The 20,285-nt window shown below is 44.1% G+C and overlaps 1 protein-coding gene across 2 annotated transcripts in view; it reads right to left on the reverse strand.

Moving 5' to 3' along the window:
* NHS (NHS actin remodeling regulator) overlaps positions 1–20,285 on the reverse strand; it is a 247,007-nt gene that overhangs the window by 25,256 nt on the left and 201,466 nt on the right. The window lies entirely within an intron of this gene.

Below are 20,285 nucleotides of genomic sequence, written 5' to 3' on the forward strand. Positions count from 1 at the left end.
ACTTTTTACCAGATCGCAGATGACTGTAAAGGAGGCAAGCAGGTGTGATGATATAACATAGATGCTGAATGTACGCACTAATTGACTAATAATTCTATGGACGCCAAAATGAAAATGCAAAGAGGCCATACAATATTCCCACAGTGACACTTAGAGCAAAGGCAGCAAGAAGCCTGCATTTCCAGTCTACCCTCTCCTCCTGCCTGTACTGTGCTACTCCATCATGTTACACACGGCTAACTCCTGACACAGGTTGCTAGCTCATTGCCTTCCCATGCATAACGTCCAAGATTAACTGCCCATCCTGCTGAGTGCCGGTAGCTGTCACCTATCAGAAATGGTTCCTATAATGCACATGGACTTCTGAGGGACAGGAAAACTTCAGTTCGTCTAGCAAAATCTTCTAACTGTCTCTGAAAGTTACATGAAAATACTTCAGGTTTGAGAGGCTTCCTCAAGAGTGACAGAACTTGGAGGAGATGTGCCTAACTCCTGTGCATCCAGCATCCCAAGGGACAGATAAGGAGAGATTTGAGGGATGCCCTGCCTGGCCACCGCACTTCTCTTGGGGAGTGAGTAGGTGAGTGTTTCACTGTCACTAGCTGATTTTACATTTCCTTTGCCACTTGAGGGTGAGGAAGCACTATTCCTATTTTACAGACAAGGTACTGAGACACAAAGGGACTTGCTCCTAACCCACTCAGGAACCACATGACCTCCATGGGAAATTCATCTTGGGACAAGAACTGGTAAGTACAAGTAGTAGCACTGCACCCATTCCATCTATCACTCAGGGTATGTGATATTCATGATCACAAATTGCACCCTGGAGGCTAATGAAACAGCAGACACAAGAAGTTCCTTCCTATCTCCAGAAAAAGTCTGTCTAGACGACAGCTCTCGTAGTTGTCTGTGACAGAGCTAAATAAGTGAGCAGAAAGTTTTACCTACTTAAGAGCTGTTCAGACATTTCATTAGAATAGAATAGATTTCACTGCAATATTTAACTTGCAGAAAGGCTCTTCTGGTTTCGGCAGCAATGTTTTACAAGTAAGATCGAGTGGGAGTTGGATTAACATACTTTGTGTGAGACTCAAAGATGAAACCAAGCTAACACAATCCCACTACATGCTCACTGTGGTAGACAGGCACTGCTGTTTACAGAAAAAGCAGCGTGACCTCCTGGCCACCTGAGTCTTTGCAAGCAGACAAACCTGGCAGAGCCGTACCAGAATGAAAATGATGAGCAAATACATTGCTTGTTTCCAAATCATAGAATTGTTAAGGTTGGGAAAAAACCTCTAAGATCATCTAGTCCAATTGTCTACCAATACTGCCCACTAACCCATGTCCCTAAGTATCACATCTACATGTTTCACCTCCAGAGACGGTGACACCACCACCTCCCTGGGCAGCTCATTCTAGTGCCTGACCATTCTTTTGGTGAAGTTTTTTTTTTCCTAATATCCAGTCTGAAAAGGGCAGTCAGTAATGTGCAGCACCCTGTGCCACAGCCTCAGAGTCCGTACATCTGTGTGCCTCCTTCTCTTGCAGGAACTCTGACTCACTCTGCCAGGGAATATGCTCCACTGACACCAAGACAGCAGAAATACTGTATAATATGCACTGAACTGAATGGCCCTTTAAAATACTGAAAAGCTGGAGTGGATTTTCTAGGCAGATCAGAACAGAAACTTAAAAAAGAGAGCTGGCAAAAAGAGCTTGCAAAGATGCTGTGAGGAGATGAATGACCTCTGACTGCAGTGCAGAGGCAGAGAGAAATGCTGGGTAGTGCAGGGGACAATGCTGGTCTTGGGACAAACAAGAATAAACCCATACAAACACAGTCAGGCTGGATGCTGGAGGACCATCCCAGCCTCAGTGCAGTGAAGCTCCACAACCACCTCTCAGCAAGGGGCAGGAGAGGGAAAAGCCTCCCAGCAAGTGATAGGTCCACATCACTCCTGAGGGAGGCTAGATGTGACCAACTCCAAAAGCAGGCCAGCTTCCTCTTCACCCTTTCTGACTGTTATTTCTGTGCTCCTACAGAGGTACTCAGCCTGGCTCTGCTGCCAGGGCATAGGGCCCAGACATTGCTGCCAGGTGATGGCGCTGTGGGCTTCCAGGGCCACCAGACATCTTGTTCAGGGCACAGGGCTAGGTTTCTTGTCTCTGTTCCGTAAAACAGGGAGAAGGTATCTCCTTCAGCAAGCACTTCCTCTCTCCTGGTGATTTACACTGTAGTCTGTCTGTTCATACAGACAGGCCTAATTATAGTAGTAGTAGTAGTAGCAGTAGTAGGCCTATTTATACAGGCCTAGCTTGCGTGCACCTCTAGCCCATGAGCATCATCACAATAGGCATAGTAAACAAAGTAACACAGAAAGCGTAAAACCACAGCCTTTAAATTGTTAACAGCTGGACACCAGAGTGAATGAGCAAAGAATCCTGCAGAGACACAGGAAAAGCAGCATTTCAGGCATCAAATGAAAATTGCTAATATATTTTTAGTGTGCGCTTTGATCAATTTAGAATATACAAGTGAATCATATAAACCATCACGTTCATTTCATTCTCGAGCTAAAGTAATTGTTTTTTGTCTTGTGGGATGGCAAAACGACAAGAGACCGTTTAAATGGATTCTCCATTACATTTTGTGGATCCATTAATGTTGGCTGGTTTCCTGACAACCAATGTCAAACAGACATACACTAATGGCTGCTCTCATGAGAAGATTTTCACCGATTCCCAAATAGCTGGTTTATCAATGATGATCATATTTATCAGTTTTAAACTCTTCTTGTCTTCTCATCCTCTTGTTTGCTCTCCCTCCCTCCTCTAGCTAAGCAAACAGAGAATCCTGCTGCAGCAGAGCTGCACGTGGATGCTTGAAGGTTGCACAGCTTCAGTGCACTCAGGCGTGGTTGTTCTAATAATAACACCACAAAGGCCAAGCAAGAAAGATTTCTGCTCCATTTATTTCATAGATTCAGGGGTTCCCCTCCCAGCTCCGTCTGCTTCTCTAGACGCCCACCTTCCCCCCTCCTCAACTCCTTCTGCTTCTCAACTTACTATTTCTTTATTATAGTTGCCATTAAGTGCCAGGGGATTAAAAAAAAAAAAAAGAGAGAATTTCCTGATTCAAAGAAAACACAATTTGGTGATAGGTGTGAAAAAAGGAAGAGCCTGAAGGGGATTTCATTAGAGAATGAGGACATGTCCTATGTGCTCTGGAACAGACTGCCCAGAGCCAGCACACCACAAATCCCCGCACAAGTAAAGACAAACCAGTGGTTGTCACATTCTCAACAAAGTGCCTTAGGTCCAGAAGGAAAAAAACACAATCAAAAAGAATCAAATCAAGGAATAAGTAGTAGTAGAGTAGCAGCAGGATGCTCTCGAAGGTGGGCAGCTGCACCTTTCCAGGTGCTAGATAGGAAGCCCTTCTCCAGCACAGAGGTGGTTCACCTGCCATGTTAGAAACACCACAATTTCCAGCCACTTCAGGTAAAAAAAGGTGACTCATTTTTTTCATTCATTATAAGAAAACTTTGCATAAACAGGCCTAAGACAGTTGCAGCAGTGGCAGTAGGGTTCACCCAATCAAACTCTTCCACACTGGCTGCATAGGTTGTCAGTGAGCTGCCGCCTTCTGAGTCTGTGTGCAAAGCATGCAAGAAAATGAATTCTGAACAAGACTGGTTCATCTCAAATACTAGATAATCTAGCAACACATCCAACTCCGTCATGCATATTAGTGCATAAATGTTTCATTGAGGCAAGTGCTGAGTCTGATGTGAATTTTATTTATAGCTCTGCATGTCTCGAATGCATATTCCCCTAAGTACTAGTGTCTCTGCTGTAAAATCCAGGGGGTTTAAGCCTGTAAGGCTGACAAGAACCTACAACCACTTCTTTGCTGCACATGTCCCACATTCCATGCGATATACCAGCAAGCTCAGCACTTCCCAAGTGGCTCCCTCTTTGTCTACTGCACCAGTAGAGAAGTGGGCTTACCGGCAGGGACCAGTGCCTGGAAGGACAGAGACCGGAGCACCTCTGAAGTGGGATAATCTGTTTTCTACACCCATGCATGCACCCAAATATCTCCCTTGGTCTTCACCTACTTGCTAACTCAGACCTCATCCCATGGAGCTGCAGATAGCTATTTGGATCAGCCCCCTTCCCATCACATCTTTATTAAGGATTCAGAAATGCCTGTGCAAAGGGGCTTCTGCTCCTTGCAGATAAGGCTCCTGACTCTTCAGCATGTCAGCCTCCCAGCTGAGCAACCACCTTACTGTAACTCCAGGATCTATATGCACAAGCATGAGCGTGCACACAATGTCTCTCACACCTCTGGAGTCAGAAATGTATCCTGACAGCTTTGGCTTAGTGCACCCCAGTGAGAACAGGATGCCATCCTCTTTCCCTGCCAGAAGGAAGCAATGACTTCTGTCCATGTTGGTGTGAAGCAGTGCTTGACAGTGATGGCTTTTTCTTCTGAAGTCCTCTTACTGGGAGTGACATGAGGTGATGGCAATGAGGCAGATGCTTGGCACCATGGGGACTGTGTAGGACCCTGCCCTATTCTTCTGTCCCCAGACAGACTGGTGCGTGGTTCAGCAACACCAAGGCATAGCGGAGCCAAGGCAGGTTGCACCAGAGCCTGGATAGGGCTTCTTAAACACACTTCTCTCAGAAGATTAGAGACAACCAACTCGCGGAAACAAAAAGCCGCGTGCCAGAGCCCCTGCCTCCTCTTCTTTACGACTCCTGTACATCTCTGGGGTTTGTTCAGTCTCAGGATAGGGTCCCCTCATCCTCTCTTACATCATTCTTGCCTTCCTGGTGTGTGTGCCCTGACATTCCCGGGGGCACTATTCAGTGCAGGTTTTTTCAAATTTCAATTTTTCAAACTCAGGCAGAAAGGCACTGACAGCAGAAACTGCTGAGAAGGACCATGATCTTTTACACTCTTTGTTTTACTTCTTGCCAGTACTTTGAAACACCGCACGTTTCGACCACAATTTCTTAGTGCATCACTGTGACATTTCTCTGCCTCCAATTATTCCATACATATGGAAATGACAACTATTCAGGAGGAAAAAAAGGACAAATGGACAAAACCCCATCCATCCTCAGCATTCAGTTATCTGGGAAGATGAAAACACTGGAAAGCGTATGATTTAGATGTCATTTTCATGTGCAGATCCCTGAATTTTGCATTTACCTGGTATTCGGTTAACTGGCACAACAAACAGACACAATTCAAGAGGGCTGGGAAGTCTGCGATTCTTATACAAGTAAGAAGATTACACTGTTCAGCAATATGCACTTATGTGCAGAGTGCCACATGCTAATCCCATTCTTGGCTTTGCTGCCTTCAATCACTGTTGGCGGTGTTTGAACATATTTTTAACTGCTTTCACTAACTGTCAAATAAGTTACAGTGGAGAGACTGGGGCTTGTTATTTCAAAGTCTTTCAAAGCTGTCACTGCAGGATAGACAGTAACCTCACAGAAATGCACAGTATTTTTTATGTTTAAGGCTTAATTCCTGTGTAGCTTCTCTAGCCAGTGGTTTCTTCTTCTCCTTTTATTCCTGTTCTCTAGTCTGTGCTTTCCACTGCCTCCAAGAGTGGCTGGGAGAGAAACAGCTTTGTGCTCTCAGCTACAAACAGGAGCAAATGTAGTCACAGACAGAAGGTTTCTGTTGGGGAGTTTGTTAATAGAATTGCCCTTCTCACCCATAAGCCAGACTGGAGAGATGAATGGCATTTTTATTCTAGGTACGCGTGTCTCCTTATTAGACATCTCCATGAATATGTGCAATTGTGCATATGCCCCTACCCCATTCACACCAGATTCTGCACCAATAAAATCTCCCCAGTGCACATCCCATCTAATGCAGAGTGACAGCAAGCACTGGAGGGAGTGCAACACACTTATCTATTAATAAACAACTGAAACGTTCAATAATGTATGCATAGCCATGGTCCTTGTTCTGCCACAGCAGCAGAAAGTCCATCAGGGAAAGCAGGTTAGTAAGTGAGAAACAAAACTACTAATCTGGCCTGGCTCTATTCCCAGGGCAGCTAAAGACTTATGACTAGATAAAAGTTTTCTCAGTTGTGCACTTGTATGCATGAAATTAAACATTTAACTGAGTTCTACTTCTTCAGAGACCATGACCCAGCTGGTCACTCATGCCACAGCTTAGTGGTTCTACCAGAGGGCTGAAGGTTGAAATGATACAAAAGGCAGCATCAGAGCTGCCTGCAGGAGAATGGTACATAAGGCAGACAGCACCTGAGTCCTGCTAGTTTGAGGTTGCTGGATCTAATGGTGAGGCTGGCATGCTGGCAGTAGGGGTGATACATCAGACATGCGCATGCACACATATATGTGTTTATGTACACACACATCACAGCATGTAACTAACATCTCCGGACCTCTCTCAATCCTACATTCTTCATTAGCTGAAAGCACTTCTTTCAGTCTGGAGCTCTTTCAGCACGTTTCAACACTGATTTCTTCACACTGACCCTTCTCATTACTCCCACTCTCAATGACATGCAGTAAGATAGTCTCTTGTCTCCAGCAGTGCAGCGCATGTTCTCTACAATACGCTCAGCAAGTGTATTTAAACATCCTTTCCAATTCTCTCACAGCTCTGCTATTTTTCTCCTACACTGACTCATCTCAGATCACTACTAGGTTTGCCCTAGTTGCTCCAGCAGGTCACCATCTTGCTCTCCTCTTTAAAACACAGAAGAGTGCAGCTCACTGTGATGTTGCTCTCAGATCAGCCACCTGGACTCCACATGCACTCAAGAACAAAGCTTTACAAAATTCATTTATTATCCTATCTTCCTTGGTTAATATTTACCTTCAAGATCTTGTGAAAAAACACACTCATGCTACCCAGATATTTTTATCTGAAGTACTGCACACACATTGTTGTCATAGGACAGCGTTTCAGAGTCATTTTAATGCATTTTGCCTATTTCTCCTATTCAAAACATTCAATCCCCATGCATACTTCTATCTGAATATTTCTATCAGAAGAAGAAAGCTTTCCCGTGCTACCCTTTTGTGTCCCCACCAAGAATTCTCCTTCTGAGAGCAGAGGCTTGTGCATCAGAACCCCTGTCTCCATGTCAGCATCCACAACACAAATCCTGCTGTAAAAAAGCACAGGGGAAGATGACACTTGACATAGAATATGCTGTGTTCAGCATATTGGAAGATAAGATTCAGGTGATTTATTTGAAGAACAGCAAATATATTTCCATTTTCCTTGAAATCTTCATAAACTACAGTCTTCCGTCAAAGCTCTATGAGTTAGTCTCCATTACTCTTCTCCATTTGGCTCAGGAGTGTAATATAGCATCAATTACACCAACAGTGCAATGATACACACACCTGTCTCTTGGACAGTCAATTAAGGACATCAACTTATTCTACACAGGGCATCAAATGGCCATCAGCAGCTGACAGCATTTTGTTTACTACTGACATACACTTCATTCAAGATGATAACCTAGAAGGAAAAGAGCCCTATGGCCCCACTGTTTCATATTTCTAGTCCCTGATGTGCTTTCCTATAGGTCATGATCAAGTCACCTGTCTGGAAGGGCAACATACTCACTATAGAAGAAAAACACGAAGAAATGCGAACAACAAAACCAAACCAAAGACAAGTTCAGCCTGGAGACGAAAAGGCTCTGGAAAGACCTGATAGTGGCCTTTCAGTATCTAAAGGGGGGTTGTAAGAAAGAAGGGGAAAGACTTCAGCAGAAGATTTGTGTCCTGTTGTGAAAAGGACAAGGAGAAAAGTTTTAAAATAGAAAGAGGGGAGATTTAGACCGGTTGTAAGGAAGAGGTTTTTTTACCTCTTATACAACAACTCCCCCAGTAAGGGTTGTGAAGCACTGGCACAAGTCACCCAGAGAGGTGGTAGAAGCCCTATTCCTGGAGACACACAAAATCAGACTGGATGGGGTTCTGAGCACCTTGATGTGGCCGTAAGCGTACCTGTTCATTGCAGGGCAGTTGGACTAGATGGCCTATAAAAGTCACTTCCAACTTTTAAGATTCTATGAATATTGTCATGAGTTACATTTTGTATCTACTGTAAAAGTACTGGGGATTATTTTTTCTGTGAATGTTTTCCCCTATTACTATTTTTAAAGGTTCCTGAGACCTCATTTATTGTATGTGAACTCACAACATTCACTATCTGTCCTCCAGGAAAAAAAAAAACCAAGCATCCTTATTATTTGTGAATAATGGCAAAAAAACAAAAGCAAAGTGCCCTTATTATTTGTGAATAATGCTAACTGTCATTAGCAAGGTCATTATGATAAGGAGTTAGAAAACAAGGTCATCCCTGGGTGACAAATACCCGAGCACATGTTGGAGGTGAGAGGGGCTGCCCTGTAAAGGTTTGCCTGAGAGGGAGGAGAGCAGATTTTCCTCACGGCCAATAGCATGGGGAAGCCAGTAACCAAGATGAGAAGCTGTTCCCAAGCAAAAACTAAGACTGAAGACTGGTAACTGCTGACAAGGAGATGGCTGAAGTATTTTTTTGCTTTGCTCTTCTTTGATAACTGCTCACCACACAGCCTTCAAATGTTCAGTTTGGTAGGAGGGGATTGGGGAAGCAATGTCTCTCCCACTTTAAGTGAAGATCAGGCTCATCAAGTCTCTGGGTCCGGATGAGATGCATCGCAGAGTCCTGAGGGAATTAGCTGATGTAGTCACCAAGGCACTCTCAATGATATCTGAAAAGTCATGGCAAGCAGGTGATGGCCCTAGGAACTACTGTCCCGTCAGTCTCACCTCTGTGCCAGGAAAGATCATGGAGGAGATCCTCCTGAAAGCTATGCTAAGGCACATGGAAGACATGGAGGTGATAATCAGGGAGAATCAGCAAGTTGTCACCAAGGGCAAATCCTGCTTGGCCACCATAATGGCTTTTTATTATGGTGTCACTGTCTCAGTGGACAAGGGAAGACCCACTGATGTCATCTATCTGGAATTCAGTAAGGCCTTTTACACGGTACCCCACAACATCCTTCTCTCCAAATTGGAAAGACATGGATTTGAAGGGTACACTGTTCAATGGATGAAGAACTGTCTAGAGAGTGGTGGTCAATGGCTCAATGTCTGGATGGAGAACAGTGATGAGCGGCATGCCCCACAGTCAGAGCTGGGACCGATACTCTTTAATTTCTTAATCAGTGACACTGACAGTGGAGCTGAGTGCACTCTCAACAAGCTTGCAGATGACACCAAGCTGCCCAGGGTGCAGTCGACACATCAGAGAGACGGGATGCCATTCAAAGGAACTCAACAGGCATGAGCAGTGGGCCCAAGTGAATCTCATGAAGTTCAATGTATCCAAGTGCAAGATCTAGCAGCTGGGTCGAGTCAACATCCACTACCAATACAAGATGAGGGATGAAAGCATTGACTGCAGCCCTGCCAAAAAAGGCCTGGGGACACTGGTGGATGGGAAGCTGGATGTGAGTCAGCAATGTGCTCTCACATCCCAGAAAGCCAACCACATCCTGTGCTGCATCAAAAGAAGTGTGGCCAGCACGGTGAGGGAGGGATCCTGCCCCTCTACTCTGTGCTGATGAGACCTCACCTGGAGTACTGCGTTCAGATGTGGAGTCCTCAGTAGAGGAGAGACATGGACCTGCTGGAACACATCCACAGGAGGGCTACAAAAATGATCCAAGGGATGGAGCACCCCTCCTATGAGGACAGGCTGAAAGAGCTGGGGCTGTTCAGCCTGGAGAAGAGAAGGCTGAAGGTGACCCAGTAGCAGCCTTTCAGTATCTAAAGGGGAGCTATAGGAAAGAAGGGGACAGACTCTGTTAAAGAGTCTATGGTGACAGAACAAGGAGAAATGGTTTCAAGCTTAAAGAGGGTAGATTTAGGCTAGATATACAGAAAAAGTCTTTTACAATGAGGGTGGTGAGGCACTGGAACAGGTTGCCCAGAGATGTGGTAGATGCCCCATCCTTGGAGACTTTCAAGGTGAGACCGGAAGACGACCTGACCTAGCTGTGGATATCTCTGTTCATTGCAGGAGAGTTGGGCTAGATTATCTTTGGAGGTCCCTTCCAATTCTAAGTATTCTATTATTCTTTGATTCTAAGTTCACACAGAAAATGAACAAGCACAGCCCAGGTTCTCATCCACTGACACAGCAGGTAGGCTGAGAAATCAAGCTCCCAAAAGTCAGGAACAACAAGGCATGTGTTAAGAGCAGAAATGATGGCTAGCATTTCACACTTTTTCCTCTCCATCAGTCTTTTTCAGTATGCTTGGCTAGATGCCCTGAGCAATGCTTAACTGCAAGCTGAGGTAAGCAGCATCAGTGTCTTCCAATTATATATAGTAAATAATAGGCTACTATAGTGTTCCTCTGAATTACTCACAGGCATCTGGGGGAAGACAGAAAGTCAATCATCTCCAAGGGACTGAGGGCAACTCTTTTCTCTTCCCCAGGGAAATATCCTTACAGCTCCTGCAGTTCCATTCCTACAGTGGGACTGAGATACATGGCTTGCTTCCAGGTCTCTGTTCCTAGGGTCATGACTACACCATGCAGCTTCTTCCCCAGGAAAGCAAGGCAACTTGTACCTTTGCTCAGGCAACACAATCCACGTACACAGTGCTACAAGGTGACTCTCATGCCACCCTGATGACAGTCCTGGTCAGACCTAGCACAGAGGCGCAGCTGAAGATACAAATAATTTATGAGGCAGCTCTTCCAGTGTTCTTTCAATGAAACTCTTCCTCAACTCAGCAAATACCTAAGTCATTCATCACTGCTCCTCTCAGATGTTCCTTTTGGCCTCAACCTCGCAAGTGATTTATGTGAGCGTACAGTTCTGTACAACCAACTTTGAACTGGGCGTGCAGAGCACCTAGCACAAAGGAGCTCTGGGCCAGAAGGGGAGGTCTGATTTCAATACTGTCTGGCAACATCCTTCTTCAGACCCACTTCTGACGTGACGTTTCTGCAAAACATTACAGCAAGCAGGGCCATAAGAGTTCAGAAAGCCACTCTGAGCACAGACAAGAAGAAATAATATGGCCAGCTAACTCACAGAGTTTCACTTGTTGAAATAATACTGAATGTAGTCTTTATTATATAAGGACAAGGAGAACTGCCTAAAAATATACATTTTCCTCTCCCCCTTCTATGTTTTCTCAAAGCAATAGATTTTAACCAAGAAACCTGCTTACAGAGGGATTCTTGTTAGCCTTGCAAGATGGGGAGAGAGTATAGTAACTTTCCCTTCCTCAAGCTCTTTGTTTCCTATCAAAAACTTACTCCAATCCATGGTACACCATGCTGCTGCATGCACAAATGCCTGTGCAGGCAGCAGCACCTCATGTTACAAAAGGCACAGCAGGAAAACCAGGGCTGTGGCTAGCCCCCTTCCATCAGGGCCAGCTGCACCACCAGACACAGCCCAAAATCACCACCCAGGCACCAGATCATACCCAAACACTGCAGCATTTTTCAACAGGCTTAAAGGCTAGAAATTGGCCCTTAACTGGGAAAAAAACAAACATGTAATGATATATGGAATGGACTGTAGTACTTACTGTATTTTCTATATACAAATGCACAAAGCCACTGTAACATATTGGATTACTTTACAGAAGGAGCCCGTTCAGATACCGTTTGGAAACTTTGTCATGATACTGTACCTATAGACTTCAAAGTGAATAACTTACATCGAGATAAGCTATTCTCCTGCTGTTGTTATTGTTTGAGTAACATGTTCTCAGCTTGCTCACCTTAGGCACTAATATTTTTCTGTAGTGTTACTCTATTCTTCTACTGCATTTCAGGTCCCTGCATACTTAAAATGGTAAACAAGCACCAAATGGTAAATGCTAGCTTGCAGATAGCTGACTGGTGAGCACTGTTAGCTGCAACCCCTTGCACAACCCTGCAGGGGATGCAGACCTGTTACCATGCCAGCTAGGGAGCTCCTACAGCTCAGAGTAACCTACTAATCCCCTGCTTGAATTGAAACGTCACAGCCGACAGCAAATAGCACATAAAATGCAGCTTGAGAACATTCAGCCTAAAACAAATTTCATTTACTTCTTGTAAAGTGTCAAAAAGTGTTAATAAAGATTATAACATATGCCATCCTTTACTGTTACGGCTAACACCGTTTTCTGAGCAAAACCATACTCTACTGTCTGTACTCACATATATATTGCTAAGCTGCATAGTTACACAGGAAAAACTAATTGAGTTCTAATGTTTTTATTTATGAACAGCCACAATTTCTGAAGAGCTCCAGGATTTGTCAAATGCTGCAGGGCTGTGGGCCATTCTCTGTCAAGAGCTTCCCGTCAGAGCATAACAGCGAACAGCAAATTCTTGCACATTTATACCTCATCAGTGTTTGTGCATGTGCTGGACCAAGTATAATGCAGCTTTCAACACTACAGTTTCAGCATAAAGAATATGCCAAGTGGCAAATGAGTGGTTGTTTAATGCACATATAAAATCATCACCTGGTCGTACACATTATTATGATCATGTACTGAGCACTACACATGAAGAATGAAAACAGAAAATGCAATCACATGGATACATGTCGCCAGAAAAGTGCAGAAGCATCAGGTCCATGTCCAGTGATAACTATCAATTACAATACTGAGGAATGATATCGGCCTGCAACAGTGGACAGGAAGCCTTTGAACTCTAAACTGGAAGCAGCGATGACAAATTAAAATAAACTGCAAGAAATAACTTGCTCTAGAAGCCACAGGAAAATAAATTCAACTAGGATATACTTTCCAGAAAAAAAAAAACAAGGAATGGCAGTAAGGAGAGGGGAAGGAGAGCACAGTCACTGAAATTATCATGCAGGAAGCGTAAGTAAAAATGTGGCCGTCAAGTAGAAAACTGTGTTTGATCTTAATGTACCACGTGTTGAGTAGAATGGTGAATCACGGGAGAAAGCACCCTAGGGAAGTGAAGATTTTTTCACAGGGAGCAGAGCTGACAACACTCCCAAGCATAAAGCAGCAGACAACAGAACGTACAAACAAAACTAGCTTTCCCCAAGGGAGATGTGTCTCCCTGCAGTATTTCTATAGCTTGCAGACATGCTCCCCTCTGATCTTGAGTATGAGTGAGCCTTGGTGAGCTCCAAATAATCTTCTGGAGGAGCCAGTGCTGCTCTGGTCACTCTGGGAGAACTATGAGAAGACGGACAGCTGTCAGTCCAAGGCTCAGTGCTGGATTCAGGTGTTTGGATCCCACAGGTCCCTGTAGAGAGCCCTTGCAGGGCTGAAAAGCCATCCTGCAGTCCTCAGCTTCCTGGTGACATCCAGCCAGCGATCAGACACCACTGTGTACACAGACATGAGGAACCAAACAGCCTTCCTTCCAACACAAACTGACCAATGCCATTGCCATGTCAAAACTTGGCTGTTTTCATAGACTGTGATGATGAGCCTGCAGATTTTATCAGGACATTCCCATTGCTGTCATGGTGCAAAGGCCTCAGACAGGCAAGTTAGTAAGGAATTAAGGGACTTAACTTCTAACAGTAAGCACTGACCAAGAAACTCAACAAATAAAATCAATTTTGTGAAGAAGGGAGAAACCATGCTCAGAAATGTGAGACGGTAAGCCTGACCGACTGCCAAATATTGCTGTCTTTGCCATGTCCTCTCTCTCTCATGCCCTCTTTCAGGTAGCCTCTGGATGCTCTGGCTACCTGAGGACACAAAATCTGGCCTTTGCTGTTCCCCTCCAACCTTACTACCTTCTCCTCTTTGCCATTCTTCCTTCAGTGCACATTTTCTGAGCAGCACTAAAAAAATGAAGTATTGGAAGAGGTGCTAGACTGTGCCCCAGGCTGAAACGCTCTAGGCATTGAGCAGCAAAAGGCAGACAACACCCACGAAGACAGCCCAGCCCTGATCCAGCAGGATGCTGTCTGGGGGAGGTGGCAATAAGGCTTCACATAAAATCCCAGAGCATCTGTTAACAGAGAGGGGGAGGCCACCTCAGCCAACTTTTTTTTTTTTTTTTTTTTTTTTTAAATATATACTGTGGATATTTTTTGTTAAGTTGGAGACATTTTATATACAAATACAGATCAGTTCGCAGCCATCTGCTTATTTTGTATGTAGCATCTCAAGTATTGTTAGGGTGTTAGAGAGAACACGAAAACAAGCTCTTATCCCTGCCTGAGCTTAAAGTCAAAAACAAAAAACAAACAAAACAAAACAAAAAAAAAACCAAGAAGAGAAGAAGAAAATATATAGGAACTGTGAAGCAGTAAAAAGCAAAGAACTGAGGCAGCACTTTCAAACGGAGGTGTCCTTAGCTGTAGTGGTTTGGAGATGCAGCCTGGCTCAGCAGGTTAATCACAGAATCATAGAATGGCCTGGGTTGAAAATGACCACAATGACCATCCAGTTTCAACCCCCTGCTATGTGCAGGGTCGCCAACCACCAGACCAGGCTGCCCAGAGCCACATCCAGCCTGGCCTTGAATGCCTCCAGGGATGAGGCATCCCACAACCTCTTTGGGCAACCTGTTCCATGTATCACCACCCTCTGAGTGTAAAACTTCCTCCTAATATCTAACCTAAACCTCCTGTCTCACTTTAAGACCATTTCCCCTTGTACTATCACTATTCACCCTCATAAACAGCCATTCCCCCTTCTTATTGTGCAGGCAGATCCCAGCTCTGATCTTGGGCACATCCCTTCTGCCTTTCTCAACCATTGTGCATTCTCAGGATCTTCTACCCTTAACTCCTGTTTCTACTATGTGTCTTAAAGGAAGAAGTCACCCTTTGCACCAAGAATTCACACATACAATAACAGGCTCCTCATTTCATGTGCTATATGTAATGCATTGGCACAAGCTGCCCAGGGAGGCACAGAAGTCACTGTCCCTGGAGATGTTCAAGAACTATACTGATGTGGTACTAAGGAACATGGTTTAGTGAGCAACATTGGTTGGATGGTTGGACCAGATGATCTTAGAGGTCTTTTACAACCTTAATGATTATATGGTTAGTGGGTACGGTGATGATGGGTTGATGGATGGATTAGATGACCTTAATAGACTTTTCCAACCTTAAGGATTCTGTGATCCCATTCTAAAATTATATTTTATTGTTGGGCCTTTTTTTAGTGCTTTATTTCTCCACACAAAAGTAGGTCTGACTGTTCCCTGCTAAGGCATACTCCAAACCTGGTCAGAAAAGCTGAGGTTTGTGTTCCCTATCCCACGGTTTTGAACCTATTGGATGCCCCAGAAGAACAATCTCTGCCATTTTCAAGCAGCTCCAAAATGCTGGCCTGGGTAAATACCAAGTTGTTCATTATTTAGAATTAATCTGACATGTTCAGTAAAGAGAAAAGAGCCAGCCTGGCTCCCTGTCTGATTTCCACCATAACCCAAATGCACATGGCATAGGGAAAATGCACGAATTCACTAATCAACTGCCAGGTTTAGAATCACTCGAGGCTTTTATAACTACTCTACTTAAATCACAGCTAATTCTGGAAAATCAAGCCTATTTCCTTGACCTGCCAGTTTGGTAATCCCATCTTCATGTTTGTTCATATTAGCAAGTATCAATTTCCTGTGGGATGCAGTAAATCTTCTCAGTGAAGCAAGGGTGAGGTCACTGCTTGGCAGTGTCTTTGTTAAGCAGAGTTACATCTGAAGTTTGGGTTTTTGGCATACCTAACACACTTTGATTTTATCCCAGAAATGGAATTCTATGTAGCAGCAGAGAAGAAAATATTTCTAAAAGGTAGCTATGAAAATGGCAGTTGGAGAGAGATTCATTCCAATATTCTTTGTATGGTTCTCCTTTGTGCCTTCTATTAGCATCCTGACTCTTTTCTCTTCGTAGTATTTTTTCCAACAGTAACATTTTACAAATGTTTCATCATTTTGCAAAGGGACAGAACCATCTGTCAACAATAAATACAACTTTTTCTATTTTCCTATGTGTACTTTGGGATGGAACCTGTTACAGCAAAACTTCATCCATTCTGTCAGAAGAAACCACCTAGTCTTTACTGGCTAGAACAATTTATTTTGCACATACTTCTACAGCACAGTGAGATAATTTCTGAGTTTTCAAGAAATTCCAGTTCTGTGTCTGCTGAAGTCTGTGGTCATATCATGTCAACTTGAGACTGTCTTTAGACTAATTTGGACAAGTGCTGGCTAGAAGACACTTATATTGCTCCTCTTTCAGTGCCTGTTTACTTGTGGACATTCAGAGAGTGCAGGATCATGTTGCTTTGTCCAATACATTTGTGCAAGCAGAAATGAGTAATGAGAATGGACTTGGTGAGGGGAAGTAACCCCTTAGGTTCCATACGAAAGGGACTGAACAGTGTGGGATGATGCTGCACTACAGGTTTTAGGCCCCCGTTCCCAGTCATTGATTGTAATTTTTCCCCTTGATCTTTCCTCACTTGACATACTCAGTAAATACTTCTCATGCCCAGCCTGGGCTTTTTACAGTACCAAATCCTACTCTGGTAGCCTGCAGACCACAATTCATAACATAAAGTTTACTGCACCTCTTGGGAGTACTGACAACGGTATAGTGCCCGTTAAAGCAGCAGTTGCCAGAAGATGATGGCTCTGCCTGCCTCCAAAAAGTTTCCAAGAATCCCAGAGAGGTTCACTGTGATGCTGACATCAGAAAACATCAGGGACCTCTGAACTTACATGGCCATGGAAACACCAATTTCCTTCCTCCACTGTTCAGCTAAGAGGATACTGTATGGCCACCTGATGTACCAAAAGAGATGATCAGAATAAAATAGTTATTGTGCTCTGGCCTTGCTGATTTTGTTGTTTCTATCCATACTTTCTACTTGATATAACAGAGCTGCAGTGCTTCTGCTTATATCTCTGCTTCTGCTAAGGTCGCAGTGAAAGCCTGTCTTCCTTTGCTCTCATTCTCCTTCCCAGCTTGCTTTCCTAAGAAGATGTAGGTGTGATGAAGAGGCATCACAGAGCAAGCAGAAGAAAAACTGAATGAAATGTAAAATCTGCATTGTGGGAAAACAGAGAAGCACAGTTGGTAGAGACCCAAAGAGAGCTCAGAGCACGGAGCTGCAGTAAAACAGTTTGACGCATCAGTCAGCCACTGAATAGGGAAATGCATCCAAATTGGCTAAACACTTCTTGATACATTTATGCGGTGATGTACAACTTAGAGATTTATTTCTTCTTTATTTTTGCCTTATGTGAGCAGGCTTCCAGCACTGCCAAGACAGAAAGAACACCAGTCAGTCATACATTCAGATAAACACTCTGGCGTCTCTCAAAGCTTACAGCAAACTCTATGATTTAGGCTGAGGAATGGCCCGGCAGCTTTGGAGCTGTCTGAGATAGGTGACCAGTGCCTGCACAGGTTGAACTGGAGAGACTGTCATGGGAGCAACACACACCTCATGCTACAAAGGCTTTCCAACATTTTATAGTTGACTGGTTTGTCTCATACTAGAGCTGCAGCATCTCAAACATATCCTGTCTTCCCAAAATGTTTATTAACCCCAGACTTCTGGATCACACCCAATCCCCCTGCCATTCCAGCAGCAGCGTGTAAAGTCCTAGAACGATCTAATATCCCGAGTCAGAAGGGACCCACAAGGATCATGGAGTCCAACCCCTGGCTTCATACAGAACCACCCAAAACCAATCCCAGTGTCTGAGAGTGTTGAACTCCGGCACTGGGGCCGTGCCTACAGCCCTGTGCATCCCGTTCCACACCCACCGCCCTGTGGTGCAGCCCCTTTCCCTGACCCCCAGCCGCCCCTCCACGCTGCTGAAGCTGCAAGAATCTAGTCCTTTCCTGATGGCTCCTCAAAGAACAAACTGAGAATTAAAGCTAGTCACCACAAATAACAGAGAAATTCAGATCAGCGAAGAAACAGAACCATCCATTTTGGTGAAACTGACATCCCACCAGAACACATTTTTTATTGTTACATACCACGTTCACTGCCTCACTGCTTAACTGAAAAAACTGTAAAGTGACAGAATTGTTCTGATCTGTAGTAAAAATACAACCATGAGCTGCAATTAAATCCCTAAAACACCAGTGAATAGAGTGTTGGTAGAGTTGGTGCCAGGAGAAAACAGGGGCAGACCAAGCGCAAGGGAAAATATATCTTTCCCTAACTGGCCTCCCCTCCTGTGCTGGTTTTTGAAGCTGACGGCCCAGCAAAGAATGCCTGAGAGAAGTCACTCTGAGGTCCGCAAGTGCTCCTGCAGCACAGCCAGCATATAATACCTGTCAGCAGGTCCCAGTATTGAATAGCAATAACTTTCAATAATAACTAATTAGTGTCACATACAGAAGCTTAAAGATAGAAAGCGCTATAGCTCTTCTGTTGTCAGATTGCAGCACTGAGGCTGAGCTTTATGCATCTGCTGGGCTGGCACAAGCAAGTCTCTGCATGCAAGCAGGGAACTTTCCTTCACGGCGCTCTGTCAAATCATGCAGCTTGTCACCTCCTCCTGCTCTACAATGCTGCTCCTTCTGCAGCTATCCAGCCAGGGCTAATCCTTGGTACATCCTCTAGCTCTTTTAGGATAAGCAAGCAGAAACTTGTTTTGGCTGGCTCTGAAATGTTGGCATGGTCAGAACGCCGTTCCCTCACTTTTCTTGCATGTCAAACAGAGGGACGTATCTGTGTCAGTCCATGTTGAGCATGTCACCTTTTCATTCATAAAACACAGCCTGTATCTTTAATCACTTTGCCAGAATAATAGCAAAGAAACAAGCACTTGATTGCCTGTGTTATCAGACACTACTGAATAAGTCTAGATAAGGATGCTGAACAACCTGGGCTGATTAGTATTCCTCATGCAAACACTTCCCCATAACCCAGAGTCATCTGTATCCCGGCAACCCTTAAAATTTCATTCTCACTGAATTGCCAGATCTTTATCAAAATATAATTACAGTCTTAATTTGGAAGATAAATTTTGATTGCCTGTGCTGTGCCAAAAAAAAAAAAAGTCAGGTACAGGAGAGTTGAGGTACAACTGGTAAATGTGAATCTGCATATTCTGACATTGGTGCATCACCTTTCCTCTGAGCAGAAGTTAGCTCCAACAGCTGGCAGTGAAGTTACGCAGGGGTAAACTGGCAGAAACATGAAAAACAAGATGCCTGATGCCATCAAATGAACTTTGTGCTATAAGAGGCTTGGGGGGGAGGGTGGAATCTGTAGCTGAATATGAAGATTATCACTATTATGAAGATTATCTACTATTATCATTATCAGGTGAATGCAGCACTGTTGTAAACCTGGTAGAAAACACTGGTCTTTCTTGAAAGATAGGGAGATTGGACAGAACTAGCCTTTTCTCCTACTGCTTTTTCCCCTCCTTCAAATAGAGGCAGAAACCAGCACAGTGTTTTACAGTTATTTCCAGAGGGTTCTCAAAATGCAGGGGTCACAAAATGGCTTCAGATTTCAGCAAATTGTTCTAGTGTTCATCTCAAGCCTAAGTGACAGCTTTTAAAAGCACTCTTAAGAACAGCCTCTGTGGCTGATTCATTCCAGCAAGACCTTCTGGCATCAAAAGCTTGGCTGCTATAAGGCTGAAGAAAAGGGGGGCTGCTTTCCAATGATGGTAGAGTTCTACACATATAGGCTGCCACCAGCTAAACACCTCATGTCTGCACGCTTTGTAGGGCACAAAATAGCTGTTCCTCACTCGTGTGTGCCAGCACCCTTTATTCCTCACAATGACAGAAGACATTAAGATTCATGCATGTATCACAATGGACCAGAATCATCCATCTTTACTATGTGCTGTTACAGTGATGTATTATATTTGATCCCACTTCCATCTGCAACAGATGCAGAATCAATCTCTACGTACAGTGTGAAGATGTAGTTGGAAATTCCCATCACTTTAAGTACTATTACCAAAGATACACTTCTGAATGGGAGTAACTCTAGTAACATCAAGAACTGACGTGATTACAAAAATTTTTCCCAAATCAAACACTCAGCCTAGAAAAAAATCTCCCAGAGGAATGTAGCCACTGCCAGCTCTACCCATACAGCCCAAAAGAGACAGCCCATCAGGCAAGCCACTGAGGTTACCTAGTTTCTGACTTAGCAGACTACAGCAGTCCAAAATCACTTCAGTTTTACCCTAATGAAATGCCAAGGGGGGAGAAGATAATTACTTGGATGGCAATAGCATA

The sequence above is a fragment of the Lagopus muta genome, chromosome 1 (assembly GCF_023343835.1).
Source record: "Lagopus muta isolate bLagMut1 chromosome 1, bLagMut1 primary, whole genome shotgun sequence".
In the NCBI taxonomy this organism is placed as follows: Eukaryota; Metazoa; Chordata; class Aves; order Galliformes; family Phasianidae; genus Lagopus; species Lagopus muta.